We start from the raw sequence: 26,490 nt of genomic DNA, 5'->3' as shown, positions 1-26,490 counted from the left end.
TTAACAAACAACGGGATTTTTGCAGGCAGTGGGTGAGGTTTTCTTACAGCGACAGAACTTCCCACACTTAACCCCAAACATGCGGCATGAACATGTTGATTTGGTGCACTTTTGGCAAGTACAGGAGACAGACCAGCGGAAATCGAGATTTTTCCAAGAACTCGCAGGCATGAGATGACCCTGATCATACACATATCCATAATCTTCAGGCTTCAGAGACTCTGTTTCATGATCCAGATGGTTCTCCAGGGCGTGCATGATGGTATAAGCGGCATAAAACCCACGCTGAATGTGAGGATGTAGGCCCTGGCTAGTCGGTGGTAGGTTATACAGAGAGCTGTTTTTGCTGCAGTGAAAGATCTCTGCTCTGAGGGTGACGAAATCGTCAGCGTCGCTTCCTCTTCTCAGCACTTTCACCAGATATCGTACAGCATTGCGAGCTACGGCAGCCGATAGGAATGGGGATGTGGCGAAATGCTTGAGGAATCTCTCGGGATCCGCCTTTAGTGCAGCCTTCTTGGTACCAACTTTGCTGGTGATGTCGCATCCTGTAAGGCTGTAAAGAGCTGGCAGGACTGCACATAACTGTTGACCCAGGTTCTGGAAAAGTGTATGAAGTGGCACATATCGAGTTGTATCCCCCAGACCAGCTCGAACCCATAACTCCTCCAGGTTGTGTTGCAGAAACACTTGCATGTGATACAAAAGAGCAACAACGACGTTGGTGTCATTGGAGACCACAACACACACGCTGTATCCGGAGTCCAGAGCATCAAGAATATGGATAGGGATGCGAAAATCAGCTTCCTCAAATGTTGACTGGAGATTATCTAAAACAGTCTCTGTGCCCTCATGAACCTTGATGCAATGACAATCCTCGTCTTCTCTCGTCACTTGGCCGACCACAGTGGGGTAATGTCGAACAACTCGAGACGCATTTTCACGAAGATTAGAATAGATCAGCTTTTCTAGTTGAATCTTGTTACCATTTGAAGGCCAAAAGGTTGGCATCTCTTTTTGCAGAGGTGTCCCTGGCTCGACTCAGCTGAGCTCGATTGGTGCAGTGTCAGTACGCCTTATTCTCTCACTGTCCTTAACTGAGCCTTCTTCAGAGTACATATCGAAAACATAGTCACATTACCCAAACTCATGGTATATATCTGTAAATGTTGAAAAGGCCGTAATTAATTCTTGGAAAGTTGCCAGTCTGGTTAATCGAACTTTGCGAACATTAGCCATAACATCTATAATGAAGTTTGAGTTTCTCTGATGCTTGTATCCGTAGTCGTCAGGTTTTCGGGAAGTCTCCAATTCTTTGAGAAGTTGGCTTTTATCAGGCTTGGTCATCAGTCCCTCCTCGTTAAAAAGGAGTGGGGAGGGTACAACATCATAAAGTAGTAAAGTTTCTGTAGTGAGTCCACGGTCACGGGCGATTTCGATGTTTTTGTCAGCTATGTTTAGCTCCTTGATTGTCTTTTTGATAGTCTTCTGTGGCTTACTACGGATCGTTTTCATGGATTTGAGATGAGAACGATGGATTACTGCACTCAGTCTGGTAGTTTTGTCGATAAATCGATAAAAAAGGAACTCTCATCAAAACGCGAAAAGGTTATATACAGTGATAAATCATTCTATTGCTCGTAAATATCGTGATTCAGTGAAGGAAATATCAAAATCGTCAAATCGCTTATTGGACCAAAACTACGACTCCTCTGAAAATAAACTGTTGTAGATAAATTCCTCCCGTTTACATCTAAATTGTTTGTGTATAAAACATTTGCAAGGTTCTTTTGATTCTCATTGGGTCCATTTGAAACGATAGTTAGGTAATAGCACTGTCTGGAAACTGAGGTATGTTTCAACCCGAATGTGATTCCATTAAAAAAAATTGGCTAAAATATAGCAATTTCTTGTTATTGTAATGCATTTAGTGTAACAAATCGCAATAGAAATTAGTTAATTGCACTCCAAAAATCAAACCAGAGCAAAATAAACCATTTGTGTCTACCGGATAATGATATTTTCCCAGGAACTCCGATATCGTCAATTTTGAAAACGACGGGCGTAACCGTAAATGTTTGGCCGGGGCTGTAGAGAAAACGTACTTGGTCTGGAAGTGTTACCCAGACTTTTCTTGAAGGTCTTAGTATATAGAACAACAAAATCCAAGGTAACGGCGTAGAAGAGTAATGGACACAAAGTAATATACCCCAGAGCCTAGACTATATGGTAGAGTGACGTGTGGGGGCCTTCGTATTACTTGGGGGCGTTCCGTTTTAAGCATCTTGACCCATGCTGTGAACATTTGTTACTTCGTGTTCAGGTTATTTAAATACCAATTGAATTGATCCCGACGATGTCCCCAGGAAAAAAGGGCTAACTGCATTCGTAATAAACAGATTGACCACTTCGTGTTACTCGGTCCGTAACTCATCAGTCCCATGTTGTATCAAAGCAGGGTTGTATCGAAGCGGGACGTCTCTGTACCCGGTCATCACTGCCAGCAGTTATAAGGTGACAGTTCGAATTATGTCTCATTAATTACGTAACTCACACAGATGCCACACAAAACTACACAAACCTCACACAAAAAAGTCCTGGTGAGGGTCTGCAATTTCTGATTGCTCCTTGTCTTGTTACCCTCGCCAAAGGATTTTGAGAGGGTGTTGCATTTGGGTCCGTTTGTTTTTTTTGTTTGTCTGTCTGTTTGTTTGATTGTCTGCACAGAACTTTCGTGTTTTTCTCCGCAACCGTTCATTGGATTGAAACGAAATTTTCACCATTGGTGCGACTACTCATGTAGAATGTTTTATTAATAATTATGACATAATAGGCCACATGGTGTGGCAGCCATATTGGAAAAAAGGAAAAACTTTGGACATTTGGATCTGAAACCACACCAAGGAAACAATTGAAACTTGCCACATAGCAAATACTCCTCATGGGGAATGTGTGATTTTTATGATGCATATGTAGAACGCCACATCCAATCAGTATGAAAAATTTTGAAGGTCATCCAGGGATAAAATGGTCCACAGAAAAAAAAATTCATGACGTCATCAGTCACGTGATTCGGCAGCCATATTGTTAAAAAACCTTTAAAAATATTTTTCTCTGAAGTGACTGAGCAGATCAAGACAAAACTTTACATGTATGACTGCCTCTCCATGAGGAACAAAAGGTTCACACACATGATGCCATTGGTCACATGGTTTGGCAGCCATATTGGATTTACCCTAAAACCTATAAAAAAAAATACACCACTCAATACAAGTCCTGGAGAGGGTTTGTGATCTCTGATGGCTCTTTTTCTTGTTTTATTAATGTTTTGCATCAATATAAAATAAAATCGACACACAAGGTCAAGCGGATTGTATCAATTCACAATAATGGTTGTTGTTCGGTTAACTGATATGTTCATGTTCTGTCTGATTATACACGACATGTACTCTAGGATTTTGAAATTTTAACTCAAATTTCATTTGATCTATTTCAAACTTGTCACATAACATAATTCCTCCAAAAAAGAAAAAATCATCTTGGACTGTAGAACCATAAATAAAAGGCTTGATTGTGAGATGTTTGTGCATCATTGACAATACCTTTTTACATTGTAAAATATTGCACATGTCACAGGTAAAAGTCATGTATCAAGGACGATATTAATTTTGTGATGACTCCAGACATCCATCATATTATCTCATCGAACTTATTTGGCAAGAGCTGTGATAATCAATCAGCCTGATTGACTGACAATTAAATTATTTGCAGAAATATGAGAGTAAAGTAGGGCAAGAGTCCCCACTGGAAAAGAGGGGCAAGCTTTTCCTTCCTCCATCACCATCCTGCACACTTCTTTCATTCAATATAATCAATATTTTTCATTTTAAATTGATGGTATGCCATAAACCAATGGGCTCTTTGGTGTGAATGTTCAGGATACTGAGCATATACCCAAGTCCAACGACTTTAGGCTGTGGGTTGGGCAGGGGCGGGGGAGGAGGTGATGTGGGGGGAGGTGGAGGGAAATCTTTCTCCACCTTTCTTGACAGAAAAAATCTTGCCTTAATTTACACCACTGGGCAGGTTAGAAGAAATTATAATGGTCTGCATGAAAGATTCAACACATGGGAGCATGGCAATATGACACAAGCCATTCTTTGGTATCTATAAGCATACCTCATTTAATACTGAAGTTGAGTGCATAATAGATATAGAGAGAAAGGTAGCTGTGGTTGGACCTTGACGTGTTGTTCCAAGATGTCTGGCCATCACTCAATGAAAATATAATCACAGGAGATGGAGAAATCCACCAAATATTTGTGGCTTCGCTCTCTTGTTCTTTAAATAATGTCACTCTTTGGACAGACCCCTGACAGCTACTACTCGTAAATGTGTGCAATCACCAGACTCGGTGATATAATAGTTAGAGCATCAACGAAGAGTCTGAAAGGTCGCCGTATCGATTCGAACCCTAGCCGAATCATAACAAACACTAAAAATGGTTGCACTTCTGCCTTGCTTGATGCTCAACATTTTAAGGATAGTGCATGGACAAGTGCCATTGGTTTGGAATCCAAGTGGAGGAGGAAATTCCTCTTTAGTTGCTCCATTGAGTGTGAAGAGAAACGTGACGTCATAAAGATGGTGTCCTTGGTACTCAACGTGCTCCTTTTTCTTGAGACTGCATGGGATAAGATGTTTTATGAACTGTCGAATTGGCCTGTCCCCCGCATAGTGGAAGACGGGCTTTTGCAATCAGTTCTGTGTGTCCAGGCCATAACTTTTTTTTACCATTTGAGCTTTTGTCATAAAAAATTTTCAACAAAGGTTTATTATGAGAATATGGAGAAGACAAATTAATAATTTTGTTAAAATAATTTTCAATATTATTAATAATATTTTTTTATTGTCATTATTGTTATTCTTCGACCCTGTTTTTGCTCTATTATTTTTTTAAAACTTTTTTTTTCTCAGCAACCACTTCTCTGAGTGATACAATTTTCAAGGTAGGAGCAACGCCCCTCCGTCCCCCCCCCCCGGAGATAATATTTTAATGATAATTGTGACGTCATAGGTCACGTGGTATGGCAGCCATCCTTGATTAAACAAAAAAATTCAAACATTATATCTCTGAAACCGCTAATCGGAAAAATTTGAAGCTTAGCAGATCTCATTCTACCCCCAATGGGGAATTGGGAATTGTACGGATGATGTCATCGGTGGAGTCGTGGACCAGCCATAAATGTTTTAATTCGAAATCCTTGTTGACGTTGGCATTCAGTGTGTATGTCCAGGCTGTAACATTTTTACCAATTAAGCTTTTGTTCACAAATCTTCAACAAACCTTTATTATGAGATTGTGGAGAACACAAATTAATAAAATGTACAATTTTTTTAACTGTCATTTTCATCAAGTTTAGTTTGAGTACAATACGGATGTGGATGGGCTTTGCATTTTCAGATGCTTTCTAGTTTGATTTAGGTTTGGTTGTCAATAGAAAAGTATCTCATCTGACTACTAATCCTTCACAGGAAGAATGTCACATCATTAAGTATAATTTTCAGTTGCAGCTCAGCATTCTGGATTTCCATAGCCCACAATGCTTGTCTCTGAGCAAAAATCCATTGTTTGAGTGGAAGCATTGTTTACGTTTCAGTGATTTGAGCCAAAGTTTATGGTGCATTCAAAGAAGTTTGACAAATGACCTGCTCACAAACGATGCATTATACATTTTACAAATCTAAAATTTAAATGTTTTCTTGCTGATTATATATGCTCAGATTTCGAAAAAGACAAGATGTTGCAATGTCGTCGACTAATGTGAGTATGGTATTTCATTCATCAAACTTTTTGCATGCCCCTGGTAAGTAGCATGTCTGTTTCGAGTCATGACAGATATTGAAGGAAGAAGCAGTTAACAGAATACCCTCGATATTTTTTGCAAGAATATGTGGCATCTGAAAGATCCAAACAAGCAGAACGTGTTGCGGCAGAATTTCAGGATGGAACTTCTGAAGCATGCAACAGCATGACATTTTGAGCTGAGAATGAGGCCCAAACCAGACAACTCAGAGCAAACATCTTAGTGGTGAGGCATCCTGACACTCCAGGCCCCACCTGGTGGGGGAGTACAAATTGGTTCAGCTTGTTTTGTGTTCTCATCTGAACCAATAGCTTATGATGTTGGGATCCAGGGTCATATGCCATATATGGCTTATATTATGTTGATGGATACCCTATCTTATAATGTCTTTTTAGTCCATGTAAAAAGTATATTTTATGTCTATAATTATGTCTTTGTATTGCATGATATTTCTGCACAAGTTCCTCCACGAGCTTTCAATGAATGATGAACAAAACTAGTGCGTGCATTTTACCTCGTAATGGAGGTAATTGATCAAGATGAAGACTATCAAGGAAAAAAACAAGTATTTAAAAGGTGTCAGTGCATGTTAATCAGTTTTCCCCATTGGTCAGGAGGGTTATGTCATCATAATGCCCTCGGACGCATGCCATTGTTGTTTCAACAATGTAAAATGATTTGCAGATTATTCTAAGCAATGATCCCAATCTCCTGGGTGAGATGGAGTCGGAGAACGTCTGGGGACAAGTGATCAAAACATCGTGTGTGAACCTATGTTGTTGACATGTGTAGTTCTGGATAGATAGTAAGGTAAGGCTGGTATATTTCAAAAAGGTAAACTTTGAAAGTATGGGAAGAGAGTTGGGTGCTCCAAATTGGGGAAAGCTAACGAGTGGGAAAATTGGGGAAAGCATCAGAGAAATGGGAAACCCAGAAGGATGAATAGGGTAGGCTCCAGGTATATTCAAGTGAGGTGTAAAGGTAGAGGCAGACAGAGACCAGGGTGGATAAGGTAGGAGGTAAACAGTGTGATTAAAGACAAGCAGAGGGTATTCAGAAAGTACAAAAAAAAACGAGACGAGAGTGTGAACTGACATCAGTGGAGGATGGAAGAGAGGCTAGTTAAGAAAATAACTCGTCAAGCCAAAAAAGGATATTAAAAGTATATGAAAAGGATTTGGGGCCAAAATATTAAACATCAGAGCATAATATTAAACATAAAAATCAGATCAGAAATATTAAACATCATTATTTAATTAAATAAGTAGTGTAGAACAGGTTAAAAGAAATGTGGACCGATCGAGGAATAGCACAGAGTGATTGGTGGATGATAATGATGGTGAGAATAGAGGCTAATTGAATAGGTTTTTTGCTTCCACATTTATGTAAGAATAATAGTCAGGGGAAGTTCCAATTGCTGAGAGTCTCAGAGGTGGGCAAGGGCTTCTTGAGGAGATCCAAGTATGAGTGGAGAAAGTACCGAATAGTGAGGAAAACTAAGGGATGATAAAGCTCTAGGTCTCAGGCCAGATAATATGCATCAGGACCAGTACCAGAGGATTGGAGGGTATCAAATGTGACACCATCAATTAATAAAGGTTTCAAGAAAACAATTGGGGAACTATACACCTTGTTTGACTCCAGCTGTATGGAAGGTGTTGAAGAGCTTAATTTGGTGTGTGTGTGTGTGTGTGTGTGTGTGTGTGTGTGTGTGTGTGTGTGTGTGTGTGTGTGTGTGTGTGTGTGTCTATCGAGACCATGAGACATCTGTTGGACGAGTTGTTTGACAATTATATAATCAAGGTTCATAGAAGAGTTTGTAGTTAAATCAAATACAGGACAAAGACATAAGTGGACATCAATGGCCTTTTACATGATCACAAGGCCATCAGTAGATAATGGACAAACACATGCCATACAGGGAATATGAACAAAAATCCCTTACATCATGAGCCTGTGGTTCAGATGGCATTTGCTTAGTTTGAATCTAAAAAGACAACTTATGTTTGGTTCAAAAGCCAAATATGAGCATTTGTCGAATTTTTTAGTTTGACCACAATTTCATACAACTTGTGGCAACATCAAGTAAGTTGTCATTGTTAGCATAGCATAATCAGCATAGAGTGGTTTAATTATTGATTCCCATTTCCACCCCCATCCCTCCCCCCCCGCCCCCATACCAAACGATTCCCCATTCATACCCCAGCCCTCTTCTCCCAATTAAATCCCAAACCTCGTATTTTTCTTCTCCCTTCTCCACAACATGCACTGAATTAAATGTCCTTTCCTCCCATGTTCTCTCCCCTTCTCTTAGTTCCTCTGAAAATGGGTTTTTTTCTCAAAATTACCATTACCTCCACACCTTTACACAAGTAATAGTTATCTGGCCTCGTATCTGATGAAGCGTGATGATCTGCTCATGGAACTATCATTTCCCTAAGACAATCCAAAACCGTGTGAAGGGAACGCTTCTGTAGCATCGCAGAGGGAAGAAGCACATGACATGACATACAAATATACAGATGGGTAATGATGAATCGTATTCACAAATATTGTATGTTCATATGATTCAATAGCTAGGCAGGTGGCTGTGGATAATACAATTTAATCCTCACGAACAGGAACAGAATTAACAAGATCGTGCATGAAATCGAGCAAAGCGTGGGATACAAGGCCTTGGCGAATTGGGGCAGCTCGGTCAAAATTTCACAGCATCATTTGTCGTTGGTTAACCTTCATCTGATGGATGCAGTGCAGGTGAATGACGTTGCCGTTATGAGTGATACCACTGTTTGCGGCATTGCTTCTTTCCCAAAATGGGTGTTCTTTCACTTCGTTACTCATTCACTGCTTTCACAGATTAGCCCAGACATCACTTTGCAGGAGCCATTGCCACCTCTGTGCTTTCAAAATATTATTCTAGGCACATATTCATCCTTCTCATGATTTGGCTTTTCAAACTGGTATTACGGTACACAACAAGGGAAAAGCAAAAACAAGGCTCACATTTGAAGAGATGAAAGTCATAACTCACAGCAGAGTATGACCAGGCCACTAACTGTTGTCTGAAATAAAATGAATTATAACTTCTTTGGGCACATCTTCCCCGCCCCCCTCTCCAAGGGCACGAGTACCCTTCTCGGCCTACCTTCGGTGAGCAAGGTGCTGCGGAACATTCTTGGAAATGCACTTCATAATTATTGTCATTTTTGAAAGAAATTTTCTTGATCACAACATCGACTCCATATCAAAAGAAGAGGTGTACTCTGGCCGTTGCATGCAGTCGTAGAATAGAAAATGATAGTTCTGGACCACTTTTTTCTTGTAAGCCTCCTCAGGGCTCTGGACCCTACCTATGCTATGCATCGTGCCATGCTGTACTACTTTGTTGCACTTTAGGGTGCAACAAAGTGCAACACAGTATGGCATACCTCGGCTATTGCAGAGCAAGATAGGTGCCCTGGTGTACGTACAGAACACCATTAGAGATGAATATAGGCATCTTAAGACAATAGAGATCTGGCTTGTACCACCGAGATTTCTATTTAGACATTGGTATACTCCTTAGTTTGCCCAGGCATCTTACAACAAAGAGGTCTGACGTGTAATACCGAAACATCCAATTAGAGCTATCCTAGTTAGTAACATATCACAGCAGCAATGGAAGAGCATAGTGCAACAGCAATGGAAGAATTTTCAAGTGAAGACCTTCAATGGCAAGAGAGCTAACAATTCGACCGGCAGAGAGGCGCTTTTAGCGAAGCGCAACAGCCAATGATGAAGTGGCGAGACCTGCCCCTAGGAGTATACAGGATCAGGGAGAATAAAACTATTATGACACTTATCGAGCCTGGCATGATTCTAGATCTCAAGAACCGGAAGGGGGAGCACACCCGAGTGTGGGTGCCCCAACATATACGAAAGGAGTTGCTAAGGTCTCCGTGGGCCAGCTTTATCAATAATGAAGCACTAGTACCCAACAAAAAAGATGAAAGTCGCTGCTACTACAGCTTCCAGCTCCTGTCCTTGTCGGAGGACAAGCTGCGGTGCCTAATCTCATGCCCAAGATTTTCACGGCAGAAGATATTCGATAACGACCTCGCTGCTCTTCACATGAATAAGAGCAGACTGGTGCTAAATCGACCTGTCTTTGTGGGTGTGAGCATCCTGGACCTCTCCAAGCTCCAGATGAATGACTTCTACTACAACCAGCTGAAAGAGCAATACGGGGACTGATGCAATCTCCTCGAGACAGACACTGACAGCCTGCTCTTACAGATCCAAACTGAAGATGTATATGGTGATATGGCCTCACAAGCCATATTTGGGCTCTATGTCATCAGTGATTACCTAAAGGACAACCCGCTACACAGCAATACCAACAAGGGGGTCCTAGGAAAGGTGAAGGACGAGTGTGTTGGAGTACCGATTGCCGAATACGTCGGCTTCCATCCGAAGATGTACTCAATCCAGAAGTCTGATGATAAGGAGATCCGGAAGGCTAATGGTGTGAAGAAGTGTGTTGTAAAGAAGCACCTTCGCCATGAGCAGTACAAAGAGGCTCTCTTTGATAGGAAAACCTTCAGGCATGGTATGAATATGCTGAGAAGCGAGATACACCAGATCTATGGTATGTGGGTAAACAAGGTGTCTTTATCCCCCTTCGACTACAAGTGGTGGATCGCGGAAAAAGGTCTTTACACACTTGCATATGGGCACAGACATCCCTGACTCCTTTCAATGACATGATACATGAGCGACTTCGCTAAAAAAAAAAGCAGGAGGTGATATTATATTTCAACTAAAATACAAATGGAGTTTTCACCCATCTTGGATAGCAAGATACAATGTAGCAACCTTAGAAATATCCCAGAATCACTTGGCTATCTCATAGTAGGCCCGAGGAGATGCGGAAAAACTTATTTGCTTTTAAAGACGCTCCTTACTCTGGGCTTTTCAGATTACGACAATGAAAATTTTTTCACGAAGTCAACCTTTCAACCAGAAAATCAACTGCTCTCACAAGGTATTAGCGCAGGTTTTCAAAAAGGAGATGTCAGCGGTTTGTTCAAACTTCAAAACAAGCTAAATTATTATAACATTGAAGATGTCGTACAGCTATTCTGCCAAACCCAAAAGAAAAATAAATCAAACCCTCAAGTATCTTGTATTCTTAGCGATAACTCGGATGACATTCCCGCACCACACAGTTTGGAGAAATCAAACAAGAACCTTATTATATTCGATGATTCTGTTAATGAAAAAAAACAAACGGTAATGGATGTCTACTATACCAGAGGAAGACATTCCTCGTGTAATTGTATTTTCTATCACAGTCGTACTTTCAACTTCCGCATCGCTCGATAAGAAATAATGCAAATACCTTCATACTCTTCAAGCTAAACATGAGAGATATGCATAATTTTTGGAGAGATAACTATTCAACAGTATATCATAAAAGTGGATTTGAAGATTTCATGAAGCACCACGAAGGGCAAATATAATTATCTCATTGTTAAAGAAGATAAGATGCTTTATGATATTTTCCTATATATAGATAGATGCACAAGAACGAGCAAGAAGATGTAAAGAACATCAAAAGTGGGTTTTCAAAGTCGCTGAACAACAACAACAACAACAACAACAACAACAACAACAACAACAACAACAAGACATCTGGAAGAAACGGAGGCAAAAACTAATGGGTGAAGAAGCGTTTGAAAGAAAACAAGAGAAATAGTTTCCACAATTCCTTCAATAGAATACACCCCCCAAAAAAACTTAAATTATAAAAGATTTTGGTCAAATGACGGAGCAAGACTGAGAAGATAAGGAGAATTAGAATATGATGATGAAGGATTATTCCAACAACTGGAGGAGGCAAATCAACCTCCCAATTATGTTGTGAGAGCTCTTAAAAAACAATGAATATTCAGCGGATTGAATAACCATCGTGGTTCTCATTCCAACAGAAGAACCAGCAATATTCTATCTTGCCAAACAGAAGGTATTGATATTCAATGCTAAATTGGCATTCCTCAGCTCTGCTCAATGAAATGTTAAATTAACTCCAAAGATTAATGTTTCTTCAAACAAAAGATGGTTATCACGATTCTACTTATTTTGCTGAACCATTGAATTTGAAAAATGAGGATGATGGAGGATACATTGATTTACTGGACTCACGTGACTATGAGGTTATGTTGCTGGCAGAACAAAGAAGAATGAGAAGGACAAACAAATTATTAGTGCTTAAAGTAAGCTTGGTTAAGGTTCAGGTGTTAGCTTTCTTCAAAATGATCCAGCACAACTAGTTAATAGACTGTGATTACTATTCGGTCGTAAGAAGGCTGGAAACAACAATTGCTTTAATGAGGCTTCAGCAATTTCAGACCAGTTGATGAATTTGAAAATAATTAATAAAGTCCAATACAAAGACATGTTATCCTATTTAGAATGAGAAACACTATCTTAAGCTTTAACTTCACAACTAGTGATCACACGGCTTCAACACCATACCCACCGCAACTTGACCTGACAAAAGAATACGAAGCTTCACTATTATCAATGGAAACTTATAATACCCTGTTCAATATCACAGATAAAAATAACAAGTTCAGTTATAATCTGGGAAGCTGGTACAAAACGATAACAATCCCACCCGGAGCACATGAGATTTCTCAAATATCTTCTGAAATTGCGTACCTTATGAAAAAAAAACAAGGGGATGACCCAAGAAATATAACCATCGGCATCCAAAAGCATACTTCAACATCAAGCATTCAGTTGAAAAACAATTACATAGTTGATCTCAGCATTGATAATTCATTTCGAGAATTATTGGGTTTCTCCTTAAAAAAGATTGAAATGAACGGACTTTTATACAGCGTTGATACTATCCAAATATCTTCAGGCATAAATTCTGTATTGATTCACTCTAATATGGTTGATGGACTTACAATGACGGTAAAAGAATAAATGCAATATTCTCCTTCAATGCGTACGCAACCCCCATTGCATATAGATTCAATATAGAACCGAAAAATCTTGTTTATCTGCCTGTATCAGTTAAAACCATCGACAGAGTAAATTTTCGAATCACCGACCAAAGTAATTGCCTGATTTCCTTCAATGGAGAAATTATATCCATCACAATTCACTTATGAGAAGTCCCTTATTTGCGAAGCAATTAAGCAAATTTTTCTACGTTGTATTATATAATGCCTACAGTGAGGAAGCATGAGTTGAAGAAATATAAAATAATTCCTAAAGGACAGGGTATATACCTTTATCCATACCTTTCTTCGAACAATCCCCACTGTAAAGGTGTTTTTCTTGGTAGAGGATACTACAAATCTAAAAGGCAACCCAGTGTTGGAGAACAATTTTGATGTGGAGATGGAATAATCGATACTCTAATGGGTATTGGTTCAGCAATTCTTAAACATAAGGACCTCATAGGTTCGACCGCTTCTGCTGTGGGAAATGTTGCAAGTGCTATAAAGAGTGTGATGTATGCTCAGAAGGAATCTCGTAAATTACAGGCTATCAAAGAAATAAAGAAAGGTAAAACTCAACTATCCTCACAAGAGAAAAAAATTATACACATATTGGGGTCAGGATTTCAAAAGTTTTGCAAAAAAAAATATTTGCTTCTCAATAGGCACAAGTATGGAAGCGATTTGTAGTATCTACGATTTGGATGATATCATTATCATATCAAACTCCACCAAAAAGGAAGACTTTGTGCAAAAAGGAAAAAAAAATGGTATTCCATTATGCAGTACCTTTAATGAAGGAAAGGCTGTTGTCATTGAGCGTTTTAATCACACTTTGAAGGAGAGATTGTACAAAAAGTTTACTCACCTCAGCCATAAGAAATGGGTTTCTATCATACAAGATGTTGTACATGCTTACAATGACACTTCACTCAAGCGCAAAATCAAAACCCTCAGAAACATTCGCAAAATTAAAATATGAACAAGAAATTAATCTGAGCAAATCAAAGTTTAGAGTTGGCGATACCGTACAAATACACTGATGGAAATCACATTTTGAGAAGGAGTATACTAAGAGATGGACTCATGAGTTATTTACAATTGTTGTTGTGCTCGACACAGTACCCTGGACTTACAAATTATATGATCTGTATGGCGAAGAAATCTTGGGTTCATTTTATGCTCAAGAATTACAGAAACCAAACTTTGCGACAGAGTATGATCCAGTTGCCTTCGATGGCCATAAGAATTAGAGCAGCCGGTGCCGCCTGGCTTTTCCCCAGTGTTGCTGGGCTTTTGCCTGGTTCGTGGCAGTCCACTCGATCTCAGGAAGCTCCAAACAATTTTTTTCCACTCCTGTCACATTTTTTGAGGGTAAGCCCATTCCTGCATGTGTATGTTGCTGAGGACCTGCCGGAGCTCTTTCGCTTCTACTGCCGACGGGTCAGTATCTTTGGGAAGAACTGCATCAAGGTTATTGAATATGTAGTAAGGGTAATAATGGCGGTTCATCCACCTGGTGGGTCGGACCTGGTCCCAAATTTTGATGGCTTCCGTGAAAAGATATTTGCCCATTGGCAGATCGATTCAGGAAGCTGCGGGGGGGGGTCAATAATCATGAGGCATCACATAATAAGAGGGGAGTTTTTATTCAGATATGTTTGCCCAATTTATTTCAGCATTGCTCGGATGCCATCAACTATGAGTAGGCAATGGTTTTTCTTGTTGCACCGAATGGTTTCCCGGGGTTGCTCCAGGAGTTGCTAAATAGAAATCTCAGTGGTACAAACCAGACCACTATTGCCTCAATATGCCTATATTCATCCCTTATGGTGTTCTGTGTGTACACCAGGGTGCCTGGCTTACTCTGCAATAGCCAAGGTATGCCATACTCTGTTGCACTTTGTTGCACCCTAAAGTGCAACAAAGTGGTATAAGTTGGCATGATGCATAGCGTAGGAGGGGTCCAGAGCCACGAAGAGCCGTATATGGAAAAAGTGGACCAGAACTATCATTTTCTAGATAACTTGCAGTTCTGCGCTCTGTCTGGATCACAGGCATCATCGCAACTGACTGGAAGAGGGGCCTTGTTGTCCCTCTCTGGAAAGGGAAGGGTGATCGCCAGGACTGCAATAGCTCCAGAGGGGTGGTGCTGTTCTCGGTGCTGGGCAAGGTCTTTGCTCAGATAATTGTTGATAGGGTTCACCACCTACTGCTTGAACACCAGTGCCCAGAGTAGTCAGGTTTTACACCAAAATGGCCGATGACTAAATGTATCCTTCCTCTTCAGTTCCTCACCCAATGCTGATGAGAGTTTCACCAAGGGCTGCTCAGAGTCTATGTTTATCTCCACAAAATGTTTCATTTCGTGAATCGGGATTCCCTCTGGAGGATTCTTGGACTCTGTGGGGTGCCACCAAAACTGATAAATCTGATTTCTGAACTATACTCTGGTGCTGAGAGTGCTGTGAGATGTGGTGGTACCATCTCTGACTTATTTCCAGTTGTTACTGGAGTTCGTCAAGAGTGTATACTGACCTCCACACTTTTCAGCACTTGTATGAACTGGATTCTGGGGAGGATGTCGGAGAGATCAAACTGCGGTGCATCATTTGGGAATGTCAACATATCTGACCTTGATTTCGCAAATGATGCAGTCATCTTTGCAGAGACTCTGGATATCCTTTTGGGGGCCCTTGAGGTGCTTAATGGGGAGTCAGAGCACTGGTATTATGGGTTTCCTTGGTCAAAATTAAGATCTAGGCTTTTCCATGACATCTTGGATGCTGCTGTCTTGTCTGTTCATGCTTGTGGCGATGATGTTGAAGTCACAGAGAGATTTATTTTCCATAGTGGTGATAGTCATGACTCTGCTTGTTGTGTGCAAAAGGTTATAAGACATGTCGGTTTGGCTTGGGAAGTCATGGATTCACTGGATCATGGGGCATGGCTTTGTTGGTACCGATGCAGGAGGACGAAAGTCGAAGTCTTTAAGTCATTGGTGCTTTTAGTCTTGGTCTATGGATGTGAGACTTGGACTCACACCAATGACCCAGACTTAACTCCTTTGACAACAGGTCTCTTCAGAGAATCCTTGGCTATCCCAAGTCAGACCTTGTGTCCAACGAGCGGTTGCTGAGAGAGACTCAAAAGAGATTTGTTACCTGTGTCGTCCGTGAGCATCAGCTGTGGCTGTATGGACATGTGGCTCATTTTCCTGACGTTAATCCTGCTCACCAGATTCTCTCAGCGAAGGGGTCTCATGAGTGGAAGAGTCCAATGGACCGACCACATGCTTCGTGGTTGCAGCAGGTTGATCAGCATCTCAAGATCGGGATGGGCCAGGCATCTGCCTGGGGGATGTCCAGACTGAGGCCCCTGGAGTACCGGCAGAAAGTGGATGCATGCTCCAGCATATGTTCCCGTTCCTGACCTGACCAAAGATGGCACTATTTACACCACTTGTCAATTTTGGAGTTTTGGCGACATCCACGTTTGCTCCATTACAGTAATATTTCCAGGTAAGATCATTGCTCCTTTACAATAAAAGGTCATATTTAATCTTGTGCATGTTTTCATCAGAACGCCTTTGTCTGTGTGAAAAAAAAATCCATGAATTTACAAAACAAGCCGACAATGAAAATCATATCAACGAGAATCACAGACATTTACAAGTGAATGCAATATGTCTCTGCCAACCCATGCCCCCCACCCCGCATACACCTTGACACATGGAAAAATCAAAAAGAAGACACCAGACATTGTTTACCTGTTTTAACCTGCAGGGTATCTTTTATAGCAAGGGATTTTTGTATTTGTCAATTCTTCTCGAGATTGGTTTGAATCCTTGACAGGCCAAACACCTTATTTTAATGCGCGATTTTGAACTTTGACCCCCTGTCGGATCTAAAGAAACGCACCAAACCAACCTCTGTTTAATTCAATCTAAAGAGGTTGTAGTGATGTATCATTTTCTCCATTCTTGTCTACCTATAATTAAATACGGGTCATGGCAAACCAAAACCATGAAATTTGGGACCAGTTTGAACTTTTACCCCTGTATAATTGCTAAAATTACCCCAATCGGTCATGATTTGTTCTTTTCATCCCTATAGGGGCTGTTTGAAAGCCCCTTTATGCTAAATTTCATGTCTGTGGACTCAAATACAAGGCAATGTCTAAATGTGTGATGTTTATTTTTTTTCACCTTTGACCCCTTTCAATTGGAACAGGAAGAGGAATGAGTGGTTGGGGAGTGGGGAAGGGGGAGGAGTTGTTACATCGATAGAATGAAAAAGATATCTGGGCTCATTGGATCAAGATCCCTCCCTGCCAGATTTTAAGAGGATTGGCTCAGGAATGAAGGGAAGCTATGCAATTAAAATTGTTGGAAAGAACGAAAGAACAAAAATTGGAAAATAAACATTTGCCATTACTTTATCCTGTGCACGAAGCAACCGACAAGCTCACCGATAATCACGTGACATCAAAAGCCACAGAAAGCCTTTTTGCTTTACAATGACAGCAATGTCTAAGACTGTATTAATAATCTATGCCGGATTATGATGGAACAAGTTACAAAACATGACAATCAGCTTTCGAAATGAAAAGTAACTCCAAAAGAGGCAAAAATAATAATAAATAAATAAGAACGATTCATTGCCATGAGCAATCCCTCAAACAAATGAATGTTGCCAGAGCTGTTGTGTACTGGTACTGCTTGATATTCAGCTTGCATGCACTAGGCCTGACCTTCGCACAAGCTGGTGGAAGTGTGTAATGGCCCATCTCATACTAAATGCATGGCTTTTCCAGACTTGCTAACTACAGCTGTCAATGATTGTTAACATTGCATATTGGTCTATAGCTTAAGTAACACTGTGTGAAGCTTCGTTTATTGACTTTATCATGATATACCATGTGATGCCTCTGCCACACCCCTTATATCAATTCCAATTGGTGAAGTTATCCATGCTTTTTGCTCAAAGAATAAGGATCCATAATTTCAGGTTCTTTTTCAAAGATTTATTTTTGAGTTTGCTCTCTTTGGCATTGCCATCTGAGAATAATATCATCTGAACTCGTGATGTCGGAACCCAGGTTCAAATCCCATTCAACATGCGTTTCTCCATTGTCCTCGTAATTCATTGGAACACTGCAGTGATGTTTCCTGTTGTCCTTTCCTTTTTTTTGTATGCAGAGTCGAGGCTCGTGGAAGAGCGAATGGAGGACACTGAACAGATCAGGACACAAGTCAAAAGGAACCTCACAATACATTTCAATCATCATGCTGACCACACCCTTTTCTCAAAATGCCACTGCTGAAAGATGATTGAGTAGTTAGGTGTTCTTCCTCTCTTCCAAACGCTCCGAAATTTGGAGCACAGAAGGGCAGTTAGTGAAAACAATTTTGAATATCCTACCACCAGGCAAAGCAAAAATTGCATCCAGTTGGGAAACACGAAAAGAACAATGCTCCGTGAACAACGAGTTTGCTAAATGGGTGCTGGACGATCCATTGTAAAATCCTAACACATTTCAAGGTGCAGAGTGTTCCAATGCTGCACCCGTGATATGCTTAGAATGATTGTGGCCACAGCCGTACTCCTTCCATGCTGGTGCTGTGCACTTACAATGGACCTAGGTGTATTTTGAGGAGTAGAGTGACGAGATACCGCCTGATCCTAGTCAGTCAGGATTACCAGTCAGGCTGGGTGCATGTGCTACTGCCGATGCAACATTCTCCTGCAGGCTAACCGTCAACTCATACCTGGCTTTTTCCAAACATGGAGTGAGTGCAGTAACAACCAGAGAATGTCTGTCCAGAGTATCTCAATGTTCCAAATCACCTCCATAGGAGGTAGTCCTGGAACCAAGGGCAAAAAGTGGCATAAAAGGGCCCCAAAATCACTCTCCTGATTTGGATAGAGGACCATCTTGGACACATTTTGAGGGAGGGTGGACATCCTGAAACCTGGCAGTAAACCCAGAATTCATGGTTTTGTCAGAATTGCTGGAGACTAAAACCGTGGCAAAAGTTAGGGGTAGAGGAGATTCAAATTGACAAAGCATCACAAGGAAACAACCTATGGTAACATATTACCACTTACAACTGAGCTTATAGAGTCAATTATAGGATGAATGTAGGCACGATCGGATTGGTTGAAGTTCAAGTTCAACAGAGGTCAAATTATGACGTCATTTGACTCTTGCCCAAAATCTGGACCCAAAAACGAAAACGATCCCCAAAATAATGTAAATGAATGGATTTTTCATTTATTGATCAATTCTTGCTCAGAACAAGATAGGTAAGTTTATAAAACCAGTGGTGGGAAATGTACATGTGCATTAACCCTTCGGGGTCCAATTTATATCTTGCTGAAATTCGAAAAAAGAACGAAAATGGCCATTCGGAGGCGAAAAGTTCAACTCACTTAAAATGTCAACATTTTGTGAATAAATGTCCTGGAATCACTCTCTATCAAATTGAGAGGTGTTGGACAAGGAAACCAATTCGTAGTAGGTATGGATAGGGTGCCCCCGGGGGTCAAATGGAATAGTCACCAAACCAGGTGTTTTATCTATTTATTCTGTTGCTGGATTATGTGCTCAAAGTTTAAAGAATTAGTCGGCCTGAATAATAATACGTGTAATAATTATTTTTCTCAGTTTTCTGATATCTCATGATACAGTTTCATGAGTCATCTATACAAGCCCTGGACAGGGAATCTTAAAGTATTTACCAAGGAAACATCCAAATCAGAACTCTACCCGTTGATTCGGTGGAGTTGAAGGGGTGTGGCTGGGGACAGTGATTCGCTTGTACTTGTATCATATTGGATTTCTACAGCCCTTATTGGATCCCTAACAGCTACAATAAGGGCAATAGCTGATGCCAAGTTGTCAGCAAAGACAGCGTTTGGTAGCACAAGATTTGCATTTACATGGCATGGGGACGTCATCTGGTAGCAAGATCTGGAGTTGATCCGGTTGCATGATCCCATCTTCTTGGCTAAACTCGAAGCTTTGTGGGTCTAGTTGCGGTCTATCTAAGCAGTGTAACTGCAAGTATGTGCCATGGAATGCTCGAAGGATATGTCCTTTGATTGAATAGCTAGTGGGAGGTAGGTCCAAGATAGTTTTCTTGCTGTGGTGGTAGAGGTGGTACCTCAGCTCATCCATCGATTTACAATGCGTGCCCGATTTGTACACATTGACAAGAAACTCTTCGACCAAGCCAAAGTCAATATCATTTGGGTCCTTTCCAAAGTCACAGAGATAATGTCCTGGATTTGTCTTCAGACCAGCAGCTTTTATACCGAATTTGCTTGTTGAATCACAGCCAGTAAGGTGATTAAGTGGGATGAGAACTTTGCAGACATGTGTGTCCAACCTATCAGCCAAGGTATGAAGAGGTATATACCTCATGTTATTCCCCATACCAGCTCTCATCCATAGTTCTTTCAAACCATGACATTTCAGAATGTTCCAGTAATGCAATCCAAGGACCATCACATCGGTGTCACGAGATAGCAGAACAACTCTGGTTGCTCCACAATTGACAGCATGAAGAGTATGAGGTATCATCCTCACATCTGCCTCTTCGATATCAACATCTAAATCAGGCAATTTAGTATCACAGTCACTCAAAATGGCTCTGCATGGTTCCATTTCAGGAGACACACCCACACCACTGACGACAACATCTGTCATCGCCCTTGGGTACCCCAAGATGTGGCTTCAAAGTAAACCTTGTACCTTGGCTCTGTTGGTAGAGGATGCCCAGAAGGCGTCCATTGTAACAGGCAAATGTGTATCTCAGCACATTACATTCAGATCAATGGGACTGCAGCTATACCTCTGTGCTCTTTCACTGTCTTTCACGGAACCCTCCAAATATGTGTCAAAGACATAGTCAATGCGGTTGGAATTGCCACAAAGTCCAAGTGTCATATCAAGGAAGTTCGTTCCTTGATATGACACTTGGACTTTGTTCTCCAAAGTTCTCCAAAGGTTTTCACCAAGGCTATGCGCATGCGACGTACGCATCCCATTACATCAATGATGCTGGCAGTCTTTTCCACTTTCCACTTGGATGGTGATACATAGTCCTTTTTCTCAAGATGTTTCTCTCACTCGGTGCACAGGTCACTTTTGTTTGGTTTATTCATAAGTCCATCTCCATCGAATAGATAACTACTATCGACCAGTTCAAAGCTTAACAAATCTTTCATATCATATTCTCGGACGCGGGCAATATCTAAGATCTTCTGTCTTTCTGCCAATTGCTTTTTGCTCACCTTGTCTTTCGTCTGGCTGCTGGTTTTCTCAGACTTCATTGATTTGAACGTCTTCAGATTGTTTCTATGGATTGTGTGAAATACCGATCTTGTCATTGTTACAAACGTTTCTGTGCGAAATGTTTCATACTGTATGTTACAATTGGTTTCGAACTTGAGAAGATGGTCTCGGATTGCAGGCGACATGATTTATTGGGTGAAGATGTTGCGCAGCGTCTGCTGCTCATCATGGTCTCTGTCCGTGCATACGGTCACTGGATTTTCATGTTGCTTGATGTACTCCATCATATCATGGATCAAGGCTTCAGATGTTCGCGTGGCGGGTACATTGAACTCGTGGTTCACAAGAAGTTCTGTGCTTGGTGTGACAACATCACTTATTTTATGGTGAACGTTAACGACAGACAACATCTCATGATGTATGTATGATCTCCCATTGAGCCACGAATTGTTTTCTTTTCGTGCTGCCAATGATGCAAACTATGCTCTTCTGGGACCGCTTTATTGTCTGCTCAAGACACATGTCCGCGCCCACCGAATTGAATCTGCCTTCTGTCCACTTTACTACAAATTTTCCAGCCTGGAAGTTTTCATAAACCGATGGGGCATGTCAGGTCAGGTTCGATCTGTGACCTGCTACAGGTACCATGTAAACCTGTACTAACCTGTTCCATGGTCGGGTTGTCGGCGACTAAACCGTCTCCCCCACCAGGTTTTCTGGTGAGGAGGGTGTTTGGATATGGACACCCAGCAGGATTAAAAACAAAACCTGTCAAAGGGCGGAGGAGCTCCTTGTGAGCCAACGGCCATCCATATCTAGTGCCCAACTGTGTCTGCAGACGTCCTCCTGCAGTTGGGTCACTTCTTATTAGGAGGTTGGTGGCAGGATTTGCACTCCGGCCACCGTAAAACCCTTCATTCCGCAAAACGCAAAAACGCAAAAAAATCTGAAAACCCACTCCGTGGGAGTACCTCCTGTGCAGCTTCCCATTCGCAGGGCAGCTCACCGGATGACGGGATTGGGGCAAAGCCTTCGGGACCCCCAATCTTTGATGATAGGAGGGAAACCACGGGGTTACATCCCTGGGTCAGATTGCGGGAGAGTGTGTCGGAATGGTGCTGAGGTGTCGTCCACCAGACGGCGGACTCCTTGGGTTAACCTGAGGCAGTCCCTTCGGGTGGGTGCCTGGAATGTCCTATCCCTAAGAGAGGATGATCACCTGTCTCTGTTATCATCTGAGCTCAAGCGTTTGGAAATCGGGATTGCAGCTCTCTCTGAGGTTCGGAGACCGGATTGCGGCGAGATAATGGTGGGTGGTTACACCTACTATTGGTCTGGTCGCTCTGATGGTTACCATACCCAAGGAGTTGCTGTAGCTGTGTCCAATAAGCTGACCCCAATGATAATTGAGGAAACACCGGTTAACGAGCGTATTATGAGATTAAGGATTCGTCACTCCTTAGGTGTCATTTCCCTGGTCTCTGTTTATGCTCCGACTGAGGCGAGTGATCTCACCGTGAAGGATGCATTCTACGCCACACTCGAGTCTGTGGTTGATCAGTGTCCTAGATGAGATACACTTCTAGTCTTGGGGGATTTCAATGCATCACCTGGAACGGATAGGGATGGTTATGAGGTGTGTGTTGGTCCCCATGGGTCAGGAACTATGAACCAGAATAGCACTAAGTTCCTTGACTTTGCAAGAAGTCATGGACTTAGGGTGGCTGGTTCATGGTTTCAGCACCCACAAGCTCATCGCTGGACTTGGTATTCCAACGCTGGCGGTGTGGCAAAGGAGATTGACCATGTCCTCATTGACGGTCGTTGGAGGATGATCCAGAACTGCAGGGTCTACCGGAGTGCTCAGTTCCTCAATACTGACCACAGGCTTGTTGTAGCAACTCTAAAGCTGCACCTTAAATCCTGGAGAATGGTACCATCCCAGCCGAGGCTGGATGTTGCCAAGCTCAGGGATGAGAGAGTAGCTGAGGAGTTTGCGAACAGGCTGAGTGGACACTTGGGGGGGTCTGGGTGCTTTGGGGGGTACTGAAGAGTTGTGGAGCGCCTTCAAGACCACCGTCCTTGATGTTGCCGGTGGATGTCTTGGAGCTCACCGCAGGGCAAAGAAGAATTTTGTCTCTCAAGGGACACTGGATACCATTGACCAGAGTCGCAGGGCCAGGCTGAATGACAGAGCTGAGCTGTTCAGGGAGCTGAGGCGTAAAACTGTACGTGCACTGAGGGTGGACAAGGAGGCCTATGTGCGAGGAATCTGTGAGGGGGTAGAGCATCACCTGTGGACAGGTGATTCTCGTCCCGCTTTCAGAGAAAATTCACGCATTACGTTCATCCAAGCCCATCCTCGGAGCACTGCAGTTCGAGCAGAGAGTGGTAGGCTCTTGACAGAGGAGTCTGAAGTGAAGGCCCGCTGGGCCGGTTACTTTGAGCGGTTGTACCAGGCTGATCCCGCAGCTGTCGAGTTGGACATCAAGGGTGTTACAATCCCTGTTGCTGACCCTCGAATCAACTGTGGTCCACCTTCGCTTGTGGAAACACGGGCTGCGGTGAACCAGTTGAAACGGGGCAAAGCACGAGGGATCTGTGGCATCCATGCCAAACTTCTCAAGGCTGGTGGAAATGCTGCACTCGTGTCGTTGCATGCAGTTTTGTGCTCTGCCTGGAACACAGGCATCATCCCAACTGACTGGAAGAGGGGCCTTGTTGTCCCTCTCTGGAAAGGGAAGGGTGATCACCAAGACTTCAACAACTACCGAGGGGTGACGCTGCTCTCAGTGCCGGGCAAGGTCTTTGCTCGGATAATTCTTGGTAGGGTTCGCCACCATCTGCTTGAGCACCAGCATCCAGAGCAGTCAGGCTTTATACCAAAGAGGTCTACGATTGACCGTATCCTTGCACTTCGTGTCCTCACCGAACGCAGATGAGAGTTTCGGCAGGGGCTGCTTGCAGCCTATGTTGATCTCTGTAAAGCGTTCGATTCAGTGAATCGGGATGTCCTCTGGAGGATTCTTGGTCTTCGTGGGGTGCCACCAAAACTGATCGATCTGATGTCTGAACTCTACTCTGGTACTGAGAGTGCTGTGAAGTGTGGTGGTACCATCTGTGACTTATTTCCAGTTGTTACTGGAGTTCGTCAGGGATGTGTACTTGCCCCCACACTTTTCAGCACTTGTATGGACTGGATTTTAGGGAGGATGTCGGAGAGATCAAGTTGCGGTACATCGTTTGGGAATGTCAAGATCTCGGACCTTGATTTTGCAGATGATGTAGTCATCTTTGCGGAGACTTTAGACATCCTTTTGGGGGCCCTCGAGGTGCTGAATGAGGAGTCGGAGGCACTGGGATTACGGGTTTCTTGGGTCAAAACTAAGATCCAGGCTTTCGGTGACATCTTGGATGCTGCTGTCCTGTCTGTGTCTGTTTGTGGTGAGGATGTTGAGGTCGTGGAGAGATTCACTTACCTTGGCAGTGATATTCATGTATCTGCTGGCTGCGAGTCAGAGGTCAATAGACGTCTGGGTCGGGCCTGGGGAGTCATGAATTCACTGGATCATGGGGTGTGGCGCTGCCGGTACCTGTGCGGGAGGACGAAAGTCCGAGTCTTCAGGTCCTTGGTACTTCCAGTCTTGCTCTATGGGTGCGAGACTTGGACTCTGACCAAGGATCTGAGACGGAGACTTAATTCCTTTGGTACCAGGTGTCTTCGGAGAATCCTTGGCTATTGATGGTCAGATTTTGTGTCCAACGAGCGGTTGCTGAGGGAGACTCGGATGAGATTTGTTACCTGCATAGTCTGTGAGCGTCAGTTGCGGCTGTATGGACATGTGGCTCGTTTTCCTGACGCTGATCCTGCTCACCAGATTCTCTCAGCGAGGGAGTCTCATGAGTGGAGGAGGCCAGTGGGCTGACCACTTGCCTCATGGTTGCAGCAGGTTGACCATCATCTGAAGGAGATGGGGATGGGCCTGGCATCTGCCTGTGGGATGGCCAGACGGAGGCCCCTGGAGTACCGGCGGAAAGTGGACGCAGCGACGCGCTGTTCTGGCACATGCTCCCATACCTGACCTGACCTGATGGGGCATATTCTGGTAGCTTCCTCATATCCTCTAGATATATTGATCCCCACCGAAGGTAGTTGATACGGTCACATGCAGCAAACCGGTGTAGCACTGCTTGTACACAGTGGAGGTGTAGAGCCCAGTTTCCCTCACGGTCAGCTCTTACAAGGTCTTTCAGGATACAGATCATCTGGACAAACCGATCCAAGAAAGCAAACGTCTCGGACATCTCGCTTCTCTCAGACCTGAAGGTATTGAAGTCCTCAATCATGCAAGATGAGGTTGACAGGAATGCATCCAAGTGTCCTTTGCTGTCTACCCTGTTCTTTTCTGATACGGAAGCTTTCATCAGCTTAAGGAGTTCCAGTTCATTCTTGTACGATTCCACACCTTTGGTTTGAAGGATTCTGCCCATTGCAACCTTTCCATACATTCACAGAGCAACAATAACCCTTTCAGTGACCGAGTATAATGCGTTCCATCAAGAACTGATCTGACCACATTTTGGCCAAAAGCCTTTGACTCCACCAAAATGGTCTCTGCTCCACTTCCGTCAACGTATTTGCCAATGGCACCCATGACTACCTTAATCAGATGGAAGGAACCTAAACATAACACTAAGTTACTGAATTCAGTCGGGTTGTTCATAATGATCTCACGGGCAATATGATACACGCCCTCATCACAGGCAACTGACAAGTGAGACTGTTTCAACTGACTTAGAACATCTTGGAAATTATTGAGGGCTGTGTATACCGTGGCATATTCCGTCACAGGGTATGGTAGAACAGGCAGAAACCCTCTGATTTTCTGCGCCACATTCTCATCAGTGACAAGGGAGTTGAAGGCACTCCAAAATGGCATTGTTTGGTCCGGGCTTGTTTCTTTGATGCAGTCTTCATTCAAGTCTGCCAGATCCAATCTGCTCAAAAATCATGCAACATCTTTCTTCCTGATAGAGTCGGAGTCGCTCTGATCCATTTTGAACAAATCCTTGGGAACCTCGTACTGTGATGAAAGGTTGGGCTTCTTTTTAGGTTTGGTGTAACTTTTCAGCACTTGACAAGCTCGTTCTTCCTTGAATTGTCTTTCTCGGTGTGTTACACCCGTCTCGGACATATTCAGTTTACCCATGCTATCTGACACTCCAAGTGATTTGTCCTGCATAAGAATCAGGACAGTATCATGACTCCCCCCAATACCAGACAGTGTGGCTTCCTCATGGTCAAAGTTGTCGAATGCCCCCAT

General features: G+C 42.7%; 1 pseudogene; it reads right to left on the bottom strand.

The window, feature by feature from the left end:
• LOC147027231 (uncharacterized) lies at positions 1-26,490 on the bottom strand (annotated as a pseudogene).

Source organism: Eptatretus burgeri, chromosome 5 (genome assembly GCF_056783735.1).
Source record: "Eptatretus burgeri isolate ZD-2024b chromosome 5, Ebu_testis_v1, whole genome shotgun sequence".
Lineage (NCBI taxonomy): Eukaryota > Metazoa > Chordata > Myxini > Myxiniformes > Myxinidae > Eptatretus > Eptatretus burgeri.
The sequence above is the reverse complement of the archived record's forward strand: the minus strand, read 5'-3'. Positions and strand labels throughout refer to the sequence as shown.